The following is a 9248-nucleotide window of genomic DNA, read 5'->3' on the forward strand; positions in this document are numbered from 1 at the left end:
TGCATGAAATGCAACATGTTTAAATAATGTTGGGTATCTACAGAGCAATAGAATTGCCAAAATAACAATTTTTACATAGAAATAAACAGTAGCTGTTTCTCCTCAGCAGCCTGATGTGTGCTGTGTGCTATCATTTCCAGATGTCATTCCCAGATGTCATTCCCAGATCCTTGCTGTGTGCTGTCATCCCCAGAGTGTGACATCTAACTTAGGTGTGCAATGAAAAAAGCCCTCACCACGTCACACAACCCACCCAGATCACATCTTACCTTAAATATTCCAGTCGGGAAAACCCTGTGCAGTGCACATCACACTGCCACGAGAGGTTTGTTATGGATTGCTGTGCTGGAGAGCTGCACTGGGGGGAAGAATAGAGGAAATGCAGAAAGACACGAGGGCCAACGTGTGAATGACACCTCTGCTGCTTGTTTATTTGTTTGTTTGTTTGTTTGTTTTTTGGCAGCCAGGGCTGCTCCGAGGGAGAGGATGAGGCGCTGTCTCCCCAGTGAGAGATTCTCATTTGATTCTGCTCTGGCCACGGTGCTTGTAAAGCACTGAAAGTGATCAGAGAGTGCAGAGCCCCGATCAGGATCTCTGGATGTCCTTGGGAATGCCCTTCTCCTTCACGATCAGGCTCTGAAATGATAACCTATTGATCGGAATGCTTGGCAGCAGTGTGACACGCGGGGGTATTGATAAGCAGCGCTGATATTTCAGGTGACAAACAAGGGTGGGGGAGGCGATTAGTTTAAAATCTCCAGCTGGGAAACTTGTGCGATATTGGCCACCAAAAGGTCTCTGCTTTTTGTCTGGGAACAGATTTCCATCTGAACCCGCGGAGGTTGATTTCTGGAATGGTTGTACTAACGCTAATAAGCACAAATCCAGCGGCGGGTGGATGGCCGGAGCAGTGGACGCTCCCCGCTCCCCTTCAGCACCACGGGCAGCGCCGGGAGCGCCGATCCCATCCTCCGGACATCCCGGGATAACGCTGCCCTGGGCGGGATGAAGGGCCAGAGTCCTGCGTGCTCCTGGGCTTGTGCGAGACAGAAGGAGGGGACTTAATGGCTGTATGCTAAAGGGGAAAAAAAAAATAAAATTAGAGGTTTGCTGCTATTGTAAAAGCTCCAAACAACCAAATAATTAACTGTATCTAATAATTAACCCCCGAGATTACAAGTTAAATCCAGAACCCTTTGTCTGGGTTCCCCAAACTTTCTCAGACAAATTAAAGAGGATTACATCTCAGGTTATTTTAATATAAAAAAATTTCTTAAGAAGATGTGAGAATTGTTTTCCTTCCCAACAGTGTTGATGCATTGCCCTGTTTATCCCCCAGCTGGTATTTTTTGTACTTCTCAGGGATGTATCAAAGTTTATGCAGTATGTGTAACTCGGAGGAGATGGAAAAGGCATTGACAATATTAATTGTTTCATAAATAGCGTCAGATAGGATATGCTTTTTATAACCTTGGTTTAAACCCTGTTAGTGAAAAACCAATACCCTGCCATTTGTTTATACTTTTCTTGGCGTACAAGGCAGATATATTAGAGAGAATGAAGCCAATAAAAGGTTACAGGCAGCCTTTTCCACTCTCAACTTTTAGTCATGGCCCCTTTTTCAAAAGAAAACTGTCTTTTATTTTGGAGCATTATAACCATTCCACCTGTCTGTAAAAATGAATGAAGAACCAGAAATTACAAAGGAGCAAATAGAAAGGACCCTTTGCTTTTAGGTGAGCACTTCTTCACACAAACAATTCCACAGGCTCCACCACGAGCAATTCCATGCCTCCCTCCACAAGTACCTGCTGAGGCAGAGGGAGGAAGGGCTCCAGCAGCCAGCCCAGCACTGTGGGGGTCTCTGGGCCAAAGCTGCCTCAGAGAAAAAGGCTCAGCATGGAAAAAAACCCACTTTTTTTGGGTGTTCTTATTTGGATCCAAGAATTTTATCACAGAAGAAGCCCTGAGGGTGGAAAGAGGAGCTGCAAACAACCCCAAAGGCAAGCACATGGCTGAAAGTTTCAGACAAGGAAAACACTCTGCTAATTAATTACTGGAGGTCTTGCAGAAGTTTTTAATCCAAGCAATGGTAAAAGAGACTCCTGAAAATACCCTTTGCACTTTCCTTTTATTTCCTTTATTCAGCATTTTAGTCCTGACAGGAAGGGACAAGGAGGTAGGTTTTGGTGGGTTTAACTGGTAGGGCGTGGTGGGTTTGGTCTGCTTTCATTTTAAAGTGTTTAAAGTGTTCAAAATGTTTTAATCATATTCTATGAAGTGTCACATGCAAAAGAAACACAACCCTTGCACATCTTTAAAGGAGAGTTTCAGTGCTGCTGTGTTCTGCTTTATTAATGTTACAGTTTTGGAAGATATGTAGCACAGCAGCAGCTAACTGAGGGCTGGAACATTGGAAACCAAGAGAGGAAAGAAGGAAGGAAATGCCATTCAATATTGCTGGAAATTCCATAGAAATTCATGAAAATGTCCTGTGCATGGGGTTTTTTGTTTTTTTTTTTTTCATAGCATGAAATGGCCCCACTGCAGCCTTGAGTCCCTTCTGCAGGATGCCCAGAGCAGCAGTTATCCTTGGCATAGGCACTCCCTGGGTTTTCCCTTGGTCTGTGCACAAGGAATGTGAAGCTTGATGTCCTGGTTTTCAGAGCAGCTCTGTAAAGATCATCTCCTACTACTTCAGGAACTTTCTGTGCAGAATCAAAGGCCAGGCCCCGTGGCAAAGCCATAAAATTCCTTACCAGAGGGAACACCAAGGCATGGTCCTTTCTCCATTTCAGCTGCAGAGGGGAGGAGGCTTTGCTCAGCAATCACTTTTATTCCAGACCTATTTGTTGCTCAGGCTACAACAAATCAGGAGTATCTGCCTTCTTCAGCATCTCTTAGAGCCAGAACACAGAAGGTTTCTAGGATCATGCTCCAGAAAAGTGGAAACTTGCTGAAAAACAGAAGAAGAAAAGCCAGAGGTACCTGTGGAGGCACAGGGTATCAAAACCAGGCAGAGATCAGATTTTTCATTTGCCTCCCAGCCTCTGCACACCCAGACTCCAGCAGTACCTGGAGAGGACTGTCAGATACCTACAGAAGTAAAGAAAGCAGTAAGAATAAAGAAAGCAGTAGGAATAAATTCTGTCTGGAAGGTGTTCCCATGTGTTGCCCACAGCTGATTGTAGCTTAGCCCTGTGGTGTGTGTAATGCTGTGCTTGGACAAGAGGAGAAGGAACCACCAGAGTCCTCCCCCTTGACTCCTCCTGTGGTTTGGTCAGAGGGAAGAGATCAGGGTGATGAAAAGTACATTTTAAAGAGCAATGTTCCACCCCTTTTCCAGCACCCCTGTTTCCAGTTGCTCTGGAAGGCCAGCAGAGACAAGAAGGGAGACTTTCCCCCCCTCAGTGCAAAAGCAGATGTGACAGCTGGTGGACTCTTGTAAAGTCTTCACCTAAATCCTGTTAATCTCACTGTTAAACTCCACTCTCCAGGCTTAGAGAACACAGTGCAGCCCAGCCATGGCACCGAGCTGACCCAGCACCACCCTTCTGCCTCTCCCCAGTCTGCTGGGCTGATCTGAGACACCGCAGCCAAATCCCATTTCCAGCCTTGCTCCTCAACCTGCCAATTCCAACGACTTGCAATTAAATCAAAGCCTTCCTCACGCTCTGGGCCTCCCTGCCCATCCTCCCTGCGAGGCTGGGGCTTTAATTTCACCCTTCTCACAGCAGCAGGCTCCCAGGGCAGGCAGCAGGATCATGACTCACGTGCTGTGGGAAGTAATGATGATCCAGAAAGCAAACGGAGGTGGGCACTGAAGGAGAAATCACTTATGCAAATAGAAATATTTTCAATAATGATCAACAGCATGAGAAAGAATATAGGAAAAATTACATTAGGCAGAGGAGTTTCATTTTTAAAATGTTCCCTAAGTGCTAGAAATCTTCCCATCTTCATTTTTCCCTTTAAACTCTGTCATTTGTACAGCCTATTAACCTTTAACTTTATGACTATCCTAATGTGAAATACTGGCAGCATTTAAGGCTGAGAATACTAGAGAGCTACCTTTCTGGTTGGCAACAGAGGTGAAGCACTTTCTTTTAAATCAGTCATTTTTAATATCAGTCATATACACACAGCATCAGAGACACTATTTTTAGATTCACGTGCTGGTGTTACTTATAATAAATGCTCTACAAACCCCAGAGATCTTACAGAGTCCTTCTTGTCTGTCCTCTCTCAGTTCATCTCCTTAATTTAGCTTTCAATTCTGCTCAGAAGTAGAGGAGAAAATTAAATCAAATCACTTCCTTCAAACTCCCTCTTTCCTGCTCTAAAAAACGACAAAGTAAAATTAATTATTTGTGTTTACGGGAGTGGCTGAGGGGTTCAGCTGAGGCTGAAACTTCGTGGTGTGAGGTCCTGAACCAGTTTTTCCAGCCTTTTCTGCCCTGCAGAGCTGGTGTGGGGCAGGTGAGGAGGGGTGATTGAGTGACTCCCAAAAGGTGGTGGAGATGAAGTGGCTGGTGGGGTGGTGAGAGCTGGGGCTGCTGCATCGATTCCTCCTGGGGCAGGGATGGGAGAGCTTCAGCACGGAGCTTGTGAGGTTTTAATTGTTCCCATCAGTCCAAGGCACAGGAGTGACAAGGGCTGCTCACACCTGAGGAGGGGAAGCTCTGCTGTTTGTAGCTAAATCTCAGTGGTTAAACAGCAGCCAGGGAGGAGGGGGGATGATTTCTTGGGAATCTGATGGAATTTGAAATGTAAAGAACTCTTAGAACTTTGGGCTTGTAAGTTAAGCATGAGTCCATAAAATGAAATATTTCAAGATTAAGTCAAAAACATAAATATCCTTGTTAGTAATATTTTATTAATCAATAACTCCTTAAAAGGTATTATAACTAAAAGTCTTGTAACCTTCTGAACCATACTATAACAATGCAAACCGAGCTCACCCTTCCCACCTATGTAAAAAACAAGAAAATAAACCACGTCATCAAAAAACTAAGGAGTCTCCTCTCTAACTTATTCAAAATTCCTTCAAAAATGCCCATAGGAATCTGCTGGCTCTCCTCTCTCAGTAAGGGCATTCCTGGAGGGCTGAGGGCATGGGGCAGCACTGTGGCCAGGGAGAGCTCCCAGAAAGAACTTCCAGCTGGAAAGAACAGCCAAAGCTGCTGCACTGGTGGCTGAGAAAACATTTCATCCGAGCTGAAGTGCCAGGATTTATTGACACAAAGCCTGCCCCTCTTGCCCTGCTCTCTCAGACCCAGAAAACCTTCGAGCAGCTCTCAAAAGCCAGTTTTCCAGGCCCAGGAATGGACAAATGTCCCTCTTTGGCACCTCCAGGGCACGGCGCTTGTGGTTGTTTCGGGGGTCCCTGGACAGTATATTATATTATATATAAATATATAAAATATAAATATACAATATATAATAAATATATTTATATAAATAAATGCATATTTATATATATTTATATTCATATATTTATAATATTCTATTATACTATTCTATAGTATATAATATAGTATAGTAGTATATAATATATAATATAATATAGTATATAATGTAGAATATATGTATTATATTATACTATTATATAATATTAGAATATTGTACTAAAGACTAGAGAAAGGATAGAGACAGAAGGCTAGAAAGAATGATCATGAAAACTCGTGATTCTCTCTTCGAGTCCCAGCACATCTGGGCAGTGATTGGTCATTAAGTTAAAACAATTCACATGAGCCCAATCAAAAAATGAGCAGTTGGTAAAGAGTGTCCAAACACATTCCACAGCAGCAAAACACAGGAGGAGCAAGTCAGATATTATTGTTTTCATTTTTCTCTGAGGCTTCTCAGCTTCCCAGGAGAAGAAATCCCAGTGAAGGGATTTTCCAGAGATGTGACAGTGACACACACGTTCCCTTCCTGGGCGAAGGACACGGGCAGAGCTGGTGCTGCTGTGCTGGAGCTGTGACAAAGGTTTGAACCAGGAGGTTTGACTTTGATGCAAACTCGCTTCTGAGAGTTTCTCTTAGGGAATTTTCTGCTCTCGGCACTGCTTCCCTCAGCCTGAGAAAGGTCTGGCTTCTTCCCCCCTCTCACTGGAGCTGCAGTCTTGCTTTAGGGCAGAAGTGATCAGGCACCAGCCCAGGCTGGGCAGGAGCTCTGGAAGGATTTCTGGCACAGATCAAATTCAACCAGGGAAAATAAATTTGTGGGACAGCTAAATATTTGAGCAGCTCTTGGTCAAAGGAGGAAATCCAGAGCTAAGCTTGCTCTTGTATCCTCAGTGCACCCTGTCCTGCAGTGCTCCAGCCCATCCTTTCTAATCTTTGAGGGGATTCCTGAGGCGGCAGAGGAAGCAGCTGGAATTTATCTTTATGCTGGTGTCTAGGTTTTCCAGCAGCCTCTGCCCAGAGCATTGATGACATGGAGTTCAGCACACAGCAGGCTTTCCTCAGGAGCCAGCAGGGACAGCTGGCACGTGCCACCACGCCCGGCCCATCCCTGTCACCGAGGGACCTGAGGAAAGCCCCCAAAACTTCAGCACATTCAGCCACCTCCCCATGGAGCTGCTTCTCCAAACTCCAGCTGGGTTTTTAGAGACACGTTCAGTTCAGGGGCGCTCCTGGGCTCTGTTGATTTGAATGCAACAATCAGATGTTTAAAACTCAGCCTGTGTTTAATTGCTGCTCTGAAGAGCAGCAGCAGGATCTGTGCTCACACACCTCACTGACCCAGTGCTGGCAGGGAAACGTGGCACCAGCCTCACAGCACGATGGCATTTGTCCCAGTCCTGAAATCAGATGATCCCAATTGTTCTTTTTTATTTTAAAAGTAGGTACATATTATTGCAGCTGTTTTTATTAAGAGATGGGACTACTGTTGGGCTAAGAACGATTTATTGCTCAGATAAACATCAGTTTCAAAGGTTGTGAGATTTTAAAGGAGTAAGTTGGTTATAGCTCAAGAATAGTCACAAGTTTTTCGTTATAGCAACTTCTAATCTAATGAATGGATGCTACAAGGTTTGTTTTGTTTTTTTGACTTACCACTTAATTTTGTTGTACTGTGGATACTTTTGTCCAATGGGTTTTTGTCTCACATGCACACATATGTTTCTATTATAATTGTAAACTCTTCACTTACTCTATATAGCTACTCTTATGTTATAAACCCTTCACCATCTTATCAATACAGTTTCTCACTTACTTAAGGCATATTTATTCTCTTACAACTATAGAAACATACGTTTATGATTTTTCTGCTTAATGTCTGTGTGTTTTATTTTTACATCAATCTAAGTTTCTTTTAAGGCTATAGATCAAACTCTTCCGTGGCTGCAGAAGTTTCTGTTTTTCTGATTCCCACAGGTAAGTTTCCTAAAAGGAAGGTAAGCACAAATGAATTTGGAAGGGAAACTATGTAAAGCTGCTTGTTAATTTAGCTCCCACTCTCAGGTATTTCATTTTTGGCATTTTCCTAAAGTTTTCATCTCTCCTAGTCTTGTTTTATGGTTAGTATAAGGCCAGCCTGAAAGATAATATATTGTGACTGTTATATTATTTATTTCAAAGCCAAGTTATTGATTATTGCAGGCTGAAAATGACAAATGGCATCTGAGAAAGGCACGGTCAGCGAGTTCTATTAAAGAAATGATAGTATTGCTCATGGATTGTTAAAAGGTTCAGTTTAGATACTTTATAGGTTTATATCCATCACTATTTAATGACCAAATGATGAAAAATACGAGTCACAGGGACAATTTCTTTCTGGTACAGTTTTATGTTTAAGCAGTTAGCAAAATAAGAGAAAATTTTTGTGCGAGGGGTTTATGCACCCAGACCTTGTAATCTAGAACTGAGCTTGATTATTTGAAAGGTAATGATCCAATACAGGTGGCTGTTGTGCACCTGGGGCACACTGGAGTGGATCAAATCCTCCCTGTGCAGAAAGGCTGGGAATGGGATGGAGATCCAGGGAGGCAGGAGGGGTGTGGGGGGTCCACTGTGTTACAGCCCCCAGCAAGGAGCCCCCAGAGTCCCCAGAGCTGCCTCTTGTGGCCCAGTCCCAGGCCAAGGCTCAGGGAAATGCTCATTTTCCCAGCCTGATTCCACCAGGCAGGGCAGAGGAGTTTGGGGATGGGTCACTCCGGAGGAGCAGACATTAATGAGCAGGAACCAATCCCACCCCAGGGCAGTCCTGATGTCCCTGATGTCCTCCATTCCCCTTCCTGTTTTCCCCATATTTAACTCCACAAGCTCAAGCTGGAAGCCAGCATTACTTTTTTTTTTTGTTTGCCACAGGTAGGAAAGCCTCTCTTTTCACTCGTATTCTCTCGGAGCCATCTGCTCAGAACACTTTCAAAATGAGGGCAATTAGAGATAAGAGCTAATAACACTCCAACCTGCACGCTGGGAAATGCCATTTAATCACTATTGCCTCGACTGGAGAAGAAGGAGCAGCCTCTGACTGGACCAGGGTGATAAAGCTCCCATGCAGGCTCAAATGAAGAGCCCAGCTGCAGTGTTTGCCACCGTGAATTGTAGCTGCAAGACCTGGAATCTGGCCTAAAGAGCTGATATAAATCCAGCAGAATAAATCTTTCCCTACTGCCTGTGGTTTCACACCGCCTTAACTCAACTCTTTTACCTAATCTCTGACCTTCCTTTGCAATTTTTCATGTTTCCCAGGTAAAACTCAGGGTGCTCATTAGCTGAGGCTGAGCCAGGAGGGCTGGGGAGTTCAGCTTTTCTCCCGAGGGAGATGAGCAGGGCTGTGCAGGGTGTGCACAGGGAGCCTTTGGCAGTGCTCTGCACTCAATTTCCCAGTGGCAGGAGCATCGCTGGGTTTCCTTCTCCTGCGTCCTGCAGCAGAAACCAGCGCTGTGAAATCACACCTGAGGGCAGGAGTGGGCTGGAAGCTGCTCTCCCACCAACAGCTACAGGGAAGATTCCCAGCTCCAGAGCCAGGGGCATTGGCCACCCTCCCTGGCAGGTGCAGCAGGGCAGGATCCAAGTGCAACAACCCATCCCAAAATGACCATCCTGGTACATGCCTGGAAATTAAAAGATGCCAACTGCAGACAGGGGAAGGGTGTTTTTAATTCCAACTCAAATCTCCCCCTCAGCCGGCAGTCTTACCCACCAGGTTTAATCTTACCGCAAATATTTTCAACTGATCCAACTTTCAGACCAGGAATTAGCAAGGGAAGTGGTGGCTTCAGCTGAATTACA

This window comes from Pyrgilauda ruficollis, unplaced genomic scaffold (assembly GCF_017590135.1).
Source record: "Pyrgilauda ruficollis isolate IOZ18807 unplaced genomic scaffold, ASM1759013v1 scaffold15, whole genome shotgun sequence".
Taxonomy (NCBI): Eukaryota; Metazoa; Chordata; class Aves; order Passeriformes; family Passeridae; genus Pyrgilauda; species Pyrgilauda ruficollis.